At 46.1% G+C, this 13,809-nt stretch overlaps 1 protein-coding gene across 1 annotated transcript in view; it reads right to left on the reverse strand.

The window, feature by feature from the left end:
• Window positions 1-12,981, reverse strand: part of MICAL3 (microtubule associated monooxygenase, calponin and LIM domain containing 3) — a 167,904-nt gene extending 154,923 nt beyond the window's left edge. Inside the window, exon 1 of the mRNA XM_063395117.1 lies at window positions 12,655-12,981. The gene's annotated coding sequence lies outside the window, so the exon portion shown is untranslated. The remainder of the gene's footprint in view (window positions 1-12,654) is intronic.
• Window positions 12,982-13,809: the final 828 nt, after the last annotated feature.

Genomic DNA, 13,809 nt, shown 5'->3' on the forward strand with positions numbered 1-13,809 from the left:
TCGCTGTTTTATACTTATTTTTTATTATAATGTTGACATAAACATCAGCAGTAATGCTAGGCAGGACAGTCCACCACAGTGGAGACCTACAGACCCTGGGCTGCAGTCAGAAAAGCAGCCCAGGCTGCAGGAGCAGGAGTTATTTTGTTGGACAATGAACAATTCAGCTTTGTTTTGGAAAGCAACTCCTTGGATAGTTAAATAATACCACTTGTTTATAAGACAGACTATTTATCTCCTCTTCTCTATAAAATGTTGCTAGTGGTTCTTTGTTGCTTTCCTTATTATTCTCTCTTAAAGCCAAGTGCTTTTTTAAGGTGATGGGTTTCCTCTCTCAGGACACCAACAAACACAGCTCTGTGTGCACGTAGGTGGTGTGGACAAAAACAAACACTCAGAACCAAAACCCACACGTTTGTTTTCTTAACTCACTTTCCTGTCCTCCCTTTCAACCCAGGTTGTTTGGGCAATCTGTGACAGTGGCTCATCCCAGCTTGCCAGGTAGGGACAGCCAAACCCCAGACATTAAAGACCCCATTGTGACAAGGGGTTAAGCACATTTTTGCTCCACTGTAATCTGCAGCAGCAGAGATGGGACTAGTTAAGAGCAGCAGTATCAGCCAGAAGGGCTAGAAAGAATTGAACTAGATTATAAAAGCTGTGAGCAGGCACAAAAAAAATCTCACGTGTTAAAAGAAGTAAAAATTCTAATCTTTTTACTTATCTTTGCCTCTGCCTTCGGACTGAGTTTTCCAGATTTCCTCCAAGACACTGTGAGGATTAGAATTTAATCTGATTTAGAAAAAAGCTTCCATTTCTCCTATGCTTACAGGATTCTTAAATGTGGGCCTTGGAGAACATCACCAAACACAGTGATGGCCGTGACAACGCCACCAAGCTTGGCAGCACAGAATATCTCTGCCAAGTAGGAAAGTCCTCCTAGGCCCAGCCTAAGGGAGTCTGGAGCCTTCTGGGTGCTGGATTTAAGAGCATCACACCCCCCCACAAACACACACACAGACACCTTCCCTGCATGGTGCCTGAGTGCAGTGGCTTGTGCAAAATCAGCTATTAGTACACCCAGACTCAGGAGCATCCAGCTCCACACAGGTGTGAGGAAGCTAAACATATGAAGGCATCTTAAAGAAATTCAAATTGTCATGGGAATTTGTGCCTGTTTCTCCAGCAACCTTAAATGCAGTCAGATCAGGAACTGAGCTGCACACTTGGTCTCACATAGGAAAGTGTTGTTTGGTACATATAATTAAATAAATCTGTTTTGCTGACACTCCCTCCCCCACCCCTTCCCTCAGCTATTTTTATGCTTGGCTTAGTGGAAAAGACTTGGTGCTTCTGGGTGTGAAGCATGAAGCCATTCAGAATGAAGCTGTCCCCTGAAGAAGACAATCCTGACAGGGAATAATGCCGGGCTCTCGGGGAGTATGGAAAAAGCAGAGGAATGCAGGGGAGAGGAGGTGGCTGCGCTTGGCCTGCAGCACTGAGAAGTCTTTTCCATTTGCAGCTTTCTCCTTCTGCAGTCAGAGCTATTTAATGGGATCACGAGGGCTGCTGTACCATTACTTAGGGAAGAGGGCATAAAAATGACAGCAGCTAATAAGCACCCATTTCTCATCAGCCGCCTCATCAGGCTAATTGCACAAACACAACGTTTCAGAGGCTAACGGGCTGGAAATGACATTCTGTCTGCTGGAACCAGACCAGCACACTGCATCCCTGTGCCTGGACACTTCAGGCCCAGCCACAAACAAAAAGAGGGCTCTCCCTAAATGTGTGTCCACAGGAGGACACAGACAGACCGCAGAAACTGAGCTGGAATGCCAAAGGCACAGCGCAGTCATTCTCCCTGATCATTAGGAGGCAAAGAGCAGAAGCATTGAATGTTCCTTTGTCCATAAATGTCCAGAGCACATTCCTGGTTCTGAAGTTCCCTCACAGAAAGGAAAGCTTTGTCTGGAGCTCACGACTCCAACAAGAAAGACTTAAAAAAAGCTGGAAAAAAACCCCAATCTAAGCTTGGTGGACCAGGGTGGAAACACACCTTTAAGTGAGGCCTGGGTTCAGAGGAGGCATTCATTCTGCTGGGAAGGGCAGGAGCTGGACAGAGCTGTGTGTGGTCCCAGAGCAGGATAAAGCAGGGACTGTGTGTTCATGTGTGTAGGAAGGGAGCTGCTGGTGGTGGGAGTGCAGTCCCTGCACGTGAATTATGGATGTCAAAGCTGAAAGAGTGCTTGTGGGCCTGATCACTTCCCCTTTTTTTGGCTGCTGAAGAGCTGAAAAGTTGAACCTTCCACTCATTGCACCAAAATATAATGCAGTATATTTACTATATTTAGTATCATCAGTCACTTATCTGATAATTCTGAACAAAAAAATACTTGACAAGATTGGTTCTTTCAAACATCCAGGTTGATTCTGCTCTTAGTATCACTATCCGGGTTTATTTTAAATCCACATTTAATTTTTTTTCTCGCTCTGGTCTATAGTTAGGCCTGTTAGGAAGTGTTGGTGCTGTTTTGCTATTTTTAAAATATGGGCCCACGTTTGATCAGTTTTTCCTTGAGATTCTCTGGTGCACTGCTGGTAAAATTAACTCACAACCAGTTTTCAAGGCCATTGCAAAGTTATCACCACATTAGAATATATTCTGTGCTAAATAATTTGGATATGCTAGGATTTTTCTCACAATATTTCCACACCTTGTTTTCATGGAGATCTGTGCTCCTGCCTGTTTATACTCCTGTTAACTGCTGCTATGGTCATGCATGTTATTGATGGGTTTCTGGAAAGCTCAGCAACTCAGCAATTTTATAACTGCATTATAAAGAATTCTATCAACCGTTCTTCCCCACATCTAATTTATTAATGGACTTTCTTTCTAGGCAGCATTTTCTTATCTCTCATCACCATCCCTTAGATATATATACATCTATACACACTTGGGGGAGGAACATTATTATTTTTTTGGTCCTTGTGCCAAAACTTCCACTGACTTCAGTCAGAGATTTGCCAGGAGAATGCCAGATTAGAGCCTGTAGGAGTTGCTCCTGTTTCTGTACAGCAGGAACAGGCTGAGGGCAGTGCACACAGGTGGGCAGGGGAGTCCCAGGGCGTTTGAACCCAGAGACATTGGAAGAGGAGCATGAAACCGTGGGCTTATGTGTGCAAGAAAAAGAAGGTGAAGCACATGGAGGGGTGCCAGGAAAAGTGATTGAGGATTCTGTTATACAAGAGCAGGAAAAACTGAAGATTTTACATGATTAACTCATGTTAACTTTTGTTTGTTTGTTTGTTTTGGGGGTTGTTTTGTTTTAACTTTTCAAATAACGGAAGAGTGGATCCTCTCTTTCCCCCCTTTTCTGTCATCAGACAGCTGTGCAAATATTTTAGCATGTGATTGTGAAAGCACAACACTGCAAACTTCTGCATCGTGCCAAGAGAAAAGTACAGGAAAACAAAAGGCAAAAGCCTGGGGTAGATCAAGCTGCCAGGATCTTCTGTCCCCAGGGAAACCAGAGAGAGGAAAAGGGAGAGAAAAAAGGAGAACTGTGATAGCTTTCACTGCTGACAGTGACAGTATCCCAGGTCAGGAGGAAACACAGAATGGAAGGAGGGGAGCAAAGCTATCAGGGCAATTAGCAGTCAGAGAATCACGTCTTTTTTGGAGGTTGTTGGCTTTATCTGTATCACCAGCTGCTGGTGCTGTACCTGCCCTAAGAGACTGAGTTCTCAGATTGCAGGTACATTGAAAACACAATTTAGACAGTGCAGTAAATCAGTCTAAATTTAGGAAATCAGACCTACATGCCTGGTTTGTGGTTGTGCTGGCCTGGCATAACACAGGTCTCTTGCAGCAGCTTAAGGGGTTCATCAGCAAAGCAGTGATTCAGGCCAGACGACTGAAAACCCATCTCTTCACAAGCTCCCTCAGGAGTTTATGCTACACAAGTGTGGGCAGTGGGTGATAACACAAACCTAAATATGCCACAGCCAGGAATCAAGCTGACTGATTCTCTGCCAAAGAATCCTATCTTGTTACTGCAGGGGAATGAATTAATCCATTAAAAAATTAGCTATCACTCGCAACATTCTCAGTGGTTTTTGCCACAATAATTTCAGGGATTCCTCTACATAAACTACAGCACACCTTCATCTTTCACATCTTTCACTTTCTAAGTGAAAACAACAGGTCATGGTGCAATGGTACTCCCTCTCCCAGCCCATCCTGCTCATGAGAAGTCAAAGGATCAAAACTCATTCCTGAAGCTGGTCATCATTCTGTGCCCTGAAACACAAAGCTGGGGATACTTCTCTCTTTTTTTTTTTTTTTTTTTTTTTTTTTTTTTTTTTTTGGCCCATAAACCTGCCAAAGTTACTCAAACAAACAAGAAACTCTTGGCTGTACTGCGTGTAATCTCCCATCCCAGGGAATTAAACAGGTGGTTATTAAAACTGTAATAACACCCACACTGTGAGAACATTTAAACCCTAAAGGAAGAAATTCTTCCTCCATCAAAGAGAACAAAATCATTTAATGGTTTCAGGAAGTCTTCATACGCCAGCTTCCTCTAACCATTTGCATTCCACTTCCATTTAATTACCTGAATGATTAATTAACACCTATCAGCTAATGTTTTGCACAGTGCTTCAAATAAGTAAAGCGCTGTATAAATCCTTGCTAGGAATTGTTAATTAGGCTACTATTTATGTCACTGTTGTTGCCTTCTGGGCTCTCCCCACTTCTTTCCATACTCACTTTCAGAGGCAGTGGTCAGTGCTGCCTGCCACGGCTGTAATTTCCAGCCCAGCTTGTGGAGTCAGCACCACCATCCTCCTGGAGCTGCTCCTAGCATATGTAGCTTTTCTGGCATTGTCACACGTACTTTTATGGGACCTGAGTCCCCAGGGAAGACCTGGCACCCTGTTACCCACTTTAATAGCATTTTTACCTCCCAGGTATGCACAGTGGGGAGGATGGAGGCTCCCTTCACTCAGCAGGACAGCAGAAAACAGGGGTGGCTCCAGCCCCTCCCTACAGGACACCAGATTTCCAAACAAACCTAGGAAATATCTGCAGTTCTGTCCTTCCTTTGAAGCCTCAGCAGGGCTCTGCTGATGCTGAGCACAGATTCCAGCAGAGCCATGGCCATTGTGGCCTCCAGGGCAGAGCAGAGCTTGTCTGTGACAGAAATCCCACCCACCTCCACCACTCTCCTGTGACTCTGGGCAGGCCATTTACAACGAGGAGTACAAGTGATGGATTTGGGTGTCTCAAGCTGCAGTTGCCTTGAGAGACAAGAGACAAGACTTTAAAAACCAGCACATATCCCTGCAATTGAAACCAGTTGTCTCTGAAGTTATTGTCTCTGCAGATCCTGTGAGATAAATACACAAAATACTGCATTCCTTTTGTTTTCCTTCAACTGTCAGCTATACAAATTCTACTTTATAACTGAGCATCAAGACAAGTTCTTTCCTTCTTACTCATAAGTGACATTCAACAAGCCAAAACAGGCCACAGGAATGCCAAAAATATAACCCTTTGGAACTCGGTAAACAGTTTTGTTGATACTGCTGAAAATGGAGCAGAATCCTTTTCTCTGAGTGCATTGGCTCTTCAGAGGCAATGAGAGCCCATTCCTTTGAGTCACTCAGCTCAACGTGAGTGCCAGTGGGACAGGCTGAGCTGGTGAAGCTCATGATCCTTCCCTTATGTCCCAGGTTATTTTAACTCCTTCTACAGTCTCCAAAGAAAAAGACTCTCATGCTCAAAGACACTGAAGCAGCAAAGGACAAGTCTAGAAAAAGTCCCTGTAATGTTCTTTTCTTCCTTGCCTAGATCAGTGCTAGACAAGCACAGGACTTTCTAAGCAGCAAGGAGAGAAGGAAAGGACCTCACAATCCCCTCTCCTTCTGTATGCTCACACTGTATGTAGCTATGGGTTTGTGAAACCCTGCTTTCTTCTGATCTTTATTGCCTTGCTCTTTAATAACTCTGGAAGTAGATTGCTAACAGCACGAGTTTTCCGTGTAAATCCCACAGTGATGTCCAAGGGTTTGCCCAGCACAGCTGCCAGTCACAGTCCCCAGTGCTGAGAAATTATGGAATTTGCAGTCAGTCAACACTGGAGGAGAAAAGAGAGAACAAAATGGAGGAAGAAAAAAGGGAGGGTAACAAATGGAGAGTGCAGAAAAGAAAGATACAGAAAACAAACTAGAACAGAGCCAGTTCAAACACCAGAAAGGCAGCAAGCTCGCTCTGAGACCTGCATGCACATACAGATATGGAGACATTGTACTGGCAGCAGGGAGAGCTCAAATGCAGGGGGTAAAATCTACATTCTGCTGTGTGTATGTGCAGCACCAACAGCCCTGGGAGTGGAAAATCACAAGCCAGGCCTTACATTATAACACAATAGGCTTTGAAATCTTAAGATTTTGAGCTATAAATAACAATAACAAAAACAACAACAAAAAACCCACACAAAACTTTACCAAAAACAAAATCACCAAAACCAAACAAACAACCACAACTCCCAACAAACAAGACCCATAAAACCCACCAAGAACAAACCAAACAAAAACAACAACAAACCCCCCCAAACTCCACAAACAAACCAACCTCACAAAACCAACCAACACACCCTTAAACCAACAAAAAGCCCCAAACCAGGACAGGGAGCAGTCTTTTGCTAAAATCCAAAAGTGACAGAAGAAGGTGGGGATGAGCAGCAGTGCTTGTTTGTCTGCCAGTCCTTGGTAGCTGGAGAATGCATCCCAACCTGCTGCAGTGTCCTGCACACTTTGGCAGCTTTGTGCCCAAACTGCCCTGACTGAAGGCTTTCTCTGAGGGATGCAAACAAAGGACAAATTTGGAACAAACTGCAGCAAAAGGCTGATGAGCTGCTGCCTGCGTGGCCCTTAGAGAATGGAAGGAGCAGCCTCGTGGAGAAGACTGAACAGAAAGAAATGTTGTATGAGGGGTTTAAATTTTTCCCACGGAATCAAGATGGAAACAGTGAATGTGTCTTGTTTCTCTTTGGCTACAGTGGCTCTGGGAGAGCAGGGGATTGGTTTCAGTGCTCATTACCCCAGGCTCCTGCTGTTTCATGGAAATCAATGTATCGTTTAATAGGGAGAGGATTTTCAGCTCGCTCAGATTTTATCTGCTGATGGCTTCCATGATATTTATAGACACATCCATGGGCACAACAGCAGGAAGCAAGTCTCCAGGGGTCAAATTGGGTGGATTTCCTCTATTTAAAGTGCATTATGGATGCAGCTTTCTGTATAGGATTAACCACTTAACTCACTGAATCCCAAACATCATCAGCTATTATTCACAAAAACTGATGATCTCCAGGGCTTAGTCGTGGGATGGTTGACTTGCTTTCAGCCTCAATTATCTTTTCAAATAATGAGGTCCTTTGTTAACCTCTGACTTGCTGAGCACTGTGTAGGCAGCCCATTGAGTACTTCACAGCCCTCTTTTAACCCTATGATTCGGGCAGCTCTGGAGATTTAGTCCTGAGATCGTCCTATTTCTGACCAGTCTGAATCTTCGATTGCCACACGAATAAAACACCAGAGAACGTGCTTTGATCACGGCAAGCTCAGGAAAATAAACCACAGTGGCTTGGAAGATCGAGGCAGAACCTACGTGCTTATTGTACAAAGTGTTTCAACGCTTTCAGCCTAACTTTTGGTAATGATTTACAGAGCATGCTTCCCTGCTAAGACTATTCCGAGAGTCAGCTCCTTTGGGGATTCAGCAGGCAGTGATTCTATCTCCTAAAATTATCCCGACTGTCTTTCTAGTATTGGATTTCTCCTGGTGAGCACACCTTTTGGAAGGAGACAGCCTTGCAGGGGAGCTCAGAATAGACATATTGTTCAGCAGCTCAGAGTGCATTGGGAATGTGAACTGCTGTGAACTGCTGCTCGATCTGACACAGAAAGACAGATGTAGAGTCCTGAGATGGACAAGTGTTCTTGAATACAAATTTGAGTTATTTGAGGTTTTGTTTCCAATCACCAGAGCTATCAGTCACTCCTGTCCGTGCACTCTCCCTTTCAAATTCCCCATGACCTCCTCCTGGCCTTATTTCACTTAACCTTGCTGTGTTTACAGTGACCTCCATCCCCATGCCTTGGTTGTACCCTGAGTGCCAGGCTCACACACCAGCATGCAGCTCTCACAAAGACTCCATGAAAAATGTAAGGGCAGCTGCTCTCTACCCCTGAGAGCAAAAATTAAGTTCCCCATCCCTGGCAGAATCCACCCCATTTTCTGTCCTGGCAGATCCGGTCAGAGTTCATACATGAATCCCATTTCCATTACTTTGCTCTTGAGTGATTTTGTTTTGCTGGTGTACACAACTGCAGTGTACTCTTGATCCTTTGCATTACCTTCATCCATTTCTTTTCATTCAGATATATCGGGACACTCCACAAATACAACTGACATTACAAATCAAATAAGCCTTCTGTCAGGTAGGAAAGAGAATGATCCTCTCTGTTCCCCTGGCTACATCTGCTGAAGGATGGTGGCAGTGGGAGAGAGGAGAGCTACAGCCTAAAATTCACTTTGATAAGCTAAAAATATTATAAATACAGCTTGTCCCATCTACAGTGTAGTTACAAAATATACTAATTACAGCTTAGTAGCTTTTCTGCCATGTTTCCAGCAAGTTCTTTCAGGCTGTCTACACTGAGTCATCTTTTGGAAATAAACTTTTTGGATCTAACATTAAATGACAAATTATTTTAGATTTGGTAATACAGACTGGGTTTTCAACTTCCTCCTTGAACAGGCATCTGGAACAAAAATGTGTCTAGAAAATTTGGCCTGCCTTTTGAGTCTGCCTGGGCTCAGGCTGCTCCCAAAGCTGAAAACCTCACTGAGAGTCAAGGGCTGGATTCCTCCCGGGCTGCCCTTCCCCCAGTGCCACGGAGTAACCACGTGTGTCTAAGGCTACATAAACTAATTAGACATCTAATCCTACCTTTGTCTGCACCTGGTATTGCCAAGAAAGATGAGGAGCAGCAGGGAGGTATGGGGGGAGCTTGCCAGGGGAGGGCCAATCCACTTCTTGAGACAGAAATCCTACACACAGTGTAAGCACACCTCTCAAACTGGTAAAACCCTGAAACAGCACCCAGGTCTTCCAGAGGAGGGGAGAAATCCTCCCAAAAGAAACGTGCTGCACATTCATCCACTACATTAAAAAAAAAGCTCACATGTAGGTACATACAAAAGCAATTACCAGTTAATTACTGTATCAAGTTCACCAGCACAAACAGCAAGCAGGGGAGTTCTGCCCACCACAGGCAGAGGGGCACGCAGGGGGTGAAACACAAGGCACAAAGGTTGCAGCAGCAAACAGCCCCTTCCCAGGGGATTTCTCCCTGCTGCACTGCTGCCATGCAATCCTGCAGCACTGCTGGCTTTCCTAAAGCAACCTCGCATCACAAGAGCACCACAAGACCTGGCCAGAGCAGAGCCAGCACCAGCAGACTGAGATGGAAAAGAGTTTGTCAACATCTGTAGTATATTCTGAGATTTCCAGTTCAAGATGCAGAAGATGCATTGCCTGCTTGTAGAGATAATTAACACAGATCACAGTAAATGTGCATTCGGAATGGGGGACAGATGACTGGCAGACACTGTGGAAAGAAATACTGACATGTCAGGAAGTTAAGTTAAAAATGAGAACAACTATTTTCTCGAATCACCTTGTTTGCCTTGTGGCACAAATAGTTCCAGGATTCACACTGTCAAGCCTTTCTCCCAGCCATGAGAGCACAAGGCTCGCTTTTGAAAAAAGAGGAAAGGTGGGGACTAATGGCTGAGAGTTGATTTTGGCAAGTTTGGCCTTGAGAAGAGGCATTAGCTGTTAGAGGGGTTGTGACTCTACAGCGATGAGCAAAGAGACGCTGTGCTGGGCAAACAGGGTGTGATTGACCCACTGCGATGACAGGCTTCAGCATTTTCTCACAGATAATAACTAGCTGAAGAAAAGAAGATGCCTTGGGCCTCTAACCAAATCGGTCACCTTACAGCTATGAAATGCCCCACCCAGCACTAATTATGACTATTATAACAGTAACAATTAAAGTAACTGCTGCTATTCTTTGACAGCTGCCTTGCCAAGACGAGTATTTTGTTTGATTATGAAGCAAAAAAAGGAACTTAATCAACTTAAAATTGCCCTTTATTTCGGAAAGGTTTTGTTACTATCTGAGTAAAACTCAAGTTTTGACAAGTTGTGAACACAACCCTGTGTTTCCAGTTTCCCAGTTTCCAGTGTTCACTCCTCACGCAGTGTTTGTGCCTCTGTGATGAGGGCTGAAACAGAGATTTGCTATTCTAGTTTATGTGATACCCCCAGCTGGAATGTGGCTGTGACTGCCCCTGCAATTGTCTTTTCTGCCTTGTACCATCCTCACCTGCTGTTTACATAGATTTGGATACAGCCAAAATCAGACACGAGTGCATTTAAACACACTGACTAGGAACCTCAGCAGGTGGGCTCGAAATCAGGTGAGTCTCCTGTAACCAGTTCTATTTTTGACACAAAAAATAGGTTTGATGCCGTGCCACAATGCTGGCTGAGATAAGAAAGCATCACCGTGGGCCATCTGTTCCAAGCCCAGCTGGAGAATGTTCACCTTTACCCAGCCCGGGCTCTGCAGAGCCTGCCAGCAGCTAGGGGAGCCCTGAATCTGGGCTAATCGAGGGCATCTGCAGCCAGCCAGCTTCATATTTAACAGGGATTTGCTGCTGATGGAAATGACAAGCGAATTACAGATTCCAGCACCATGTCATGGTCTCGCCAGAGTCAAACAAAAGCACGTGGTGATGAGAGCAGAGTGCTGGGTCCTGAGGTCTCCATGGACCACATTGCTTTGTTAAAGTGCAGCTGATAAGCTGAGAGGTACTACAGAGCTCCACCACTTTCCTAGAGGCTGTGCTTTCCTCAGTTGTGTTTATAATGCCATTTATAATTTCCAGCTCTTGTGTTTGTTTTCATAGGAGTGTAGGAGGGTTTCTTTCTCCACAAATCAAATCATAGGGCCTCACCATTTCTAGCTCAAAGTCTCCCTAATGCTGCTAATCTCCTATTAACAGCCTACTGACACAGAAGAGACAACAGAAAAAGACTGATTGCCAGCCCTCTGGCCCTGTGACCGTGTGCTGGTCAGATCGGGATTAATAGCTGAGGCGATTTACCTCAGGAGGCCTTGTCACAGGTGCCTGTAACTCTAAACTCTCCTCGAACTGCCTGGCAGCAGAGGGAGGAGGGGAACCAGTAAATCCACAGGTGATGTACACACAAACAGGGCCCTGCTGGAACTCATTTTTCTTCTCCTATACAAAATCAGGATGACTGTGGTGGAAAAAAACCTCCTTGACTTCATATAAAAGGCAATGAGCTGGGCATGGACATTCCACCCAGGACACAAAACCCCTGATAATACCTGTCACTGACAGCAAGTTCGTTTAACTTTAGCTGTTCTGGTCACTAGAAACTGTTATCCAGGAGCACAGGCAAACACATCTGCTGTCCTCCAGTGCCTGTGTAGCAGGATGTGTGTAGCACACTGCCCTGCTGTGTAGCTGGTTCAAGCACAAGAGGGACCCTTCCAGCTTTAAGACAATTTAAGCTGCTCCCATTCAAGGAAAGATGGAAAAACAGCATCATTCTTATTTGGCAACAAGTATCCATGTGCCAGCTCGGTTCAGCAGCCCGAAGAGCCTCGGGCTCCCCTCCCGGGCTGGAGTGCAGCTCCAGTTTGCATCGCCGAGCCGGCTGTGCTGCTCCATGACCCTACATAGCAGGAGGAGGGTGCTGGGATGATGGATGCAGCTGACCAGCTGCACTTGACGTCAGCCAGCAGCGCAGTGTCCACACACAGCATCTGAGCTGCACCAGAGCCTGCCTGGCTGCCAGGGACACACACAGGGAGCTGCTGCTGCCTGTGACCAGGTCAGCCACCAAGGCTTTGTGCTTGCCCGACAGTGCAGCTCGAGCATCTCTCATCTCCACGAGGATGATTATCTTTCAGAATGATTTCATTTTGCTTGTTAACAAATTGCTGGTAAAATAGGTAATTGTTCCTGGCCTGCAGTTAAACAATCCTGTTACTGAGTGTTACTTGCAGGTCAGAGAGCTGCAAAAGGTTCGGCCTTCAAGGCACCACACTGTCCCCTCTAGGAAGAGGGGTGAAGTACAAAAACATTCTACCATGCCTTGCAGAGAAATTAATCTAACCGACAATTATGGTTATTACAAGGCTGCTTGTCCACCCTGGCTTCTTACACAACCACGCACCGCAACTCACACAAAGCCGCTGCTCAGAGCAACTCCTCCCTCTCCCGGACCCTCCCCAGCCTCCAGCACAACAGCATCAATGTTGCAGCTCTCTGTCTTTCCATAGGTCTTGATTCATCGGGCGCATCTGCCGGGAAACAGGATCTGACTCACTCCCCCACCTGAAACAACAGCCCCGTTCCAAAACTACTGCAAACATCGCCAGAGCAACGCTGGGCTGCCCTGCTGGGGGACAGAGCACTGCTGGTTGATCCCCACGAAAGAAATCCTCCAACAGCATCTTTAAATAACGCAAACTCACCTTGTTTTTGTGCTGTCTCACTCCCTTTCTGAGTCTCAGTGAGGAGCATCCAGCCAGTGTGAGTCTTTTTCAAACTTGATTCCTCATCCATATTTGGGAATTTGTGCTGGGCACTAGCTGGTACGAGGCACGTTCTTCCCACAGTGCACTTTGGGACTTGTAGTTCCCAAAAAGGAATGCTGTTTTCTGAATTGCAAGCGCCGAGTAACAGAAACAGGAGTCAGAAACGCCTTTACCTCTGCCTTTGCTTGCTGGGCCCTTCCCCTCACATGTTTCTGTGCCGTGGTTTCGCCTTAGCCAGCCCAAATCCTTGAGGAACCTCTTCCACAGCTAAGGGAGGTGTGCCAGCCCCCCGGACCGTGTAAAAGCTGCTTCTGCAGAGTGCTCCTGCTGCTGCCCAGAGGGGCAGGTACACGCTCCCGCCTCCTGGAAACAGCTACCTAGGAAAAGAGAGCTCTGATCAAGATTTTAATCATATTCGCCACACTGAAACGGCATAGAAAATCCCCTTTAAAAGATGTGTTTCGCTCTTCAGCATGTTTATATTAGCCGATTTGATGTTTAATTAAATAATTATAGTGGAGGGACAGATTAAATGTGTCACTTATTTAAACAGGACGCAAGATAAATCAATCTTGTCTCTCCTGCAGAGATCCCTTTTTGAAGAGCGTTTGCACTGACTGCCGTAATTACCTTGTAACCAAGACACCCTGATGTTTTCAAACAACAACCCAAGGAGAATGCGGATCGCTGCCTGCCGGGTACTGCTGGAGACACTGCTATTACAGAGCCCGAACTCCATCAACAGCGTAATGTGCTTAAACCTGGGGGCGCGGGGTGCCTGGGGAGAGGCGCCCGGAGGAAGGGGCGGCCGGGAGCGGGGAGCATCCATCCATCCACCCATCCATCCATCCACCCATCCATCCATCCACCCATCCATCCACCCATCCATCCATCCATCCATCCATCCATCCATCCATCCGTCCATCCGTCCATCCGTCCATCCGTCCATCCGTCCATCCGTCCATCCGTCCATCCGTCCATCCGTCCGTCCATCCATCCCTCCGTCCGTCCCCCCGCGGGCGGAGCTGCGGAGCGGGGAGCGCTCCCCGCTCAGCCGAGCCCCTTCTCCCGGCGCCGGCCGCGGTGAGCGGA

This window comes from Prinia subflava, chromosome 4, assembly GCF_021018805.1.
Source record: "Prinia subflava isolate CZ2003 ecotype Zambia chromosome 4, Cam_Psub_1.2, whole genome shotgun sequence".
NCBI lineage: Eukaryota > Metazoa > Chordata > Aves > Passeriformes > Cisticolidae > Prinia > Prinia subflava.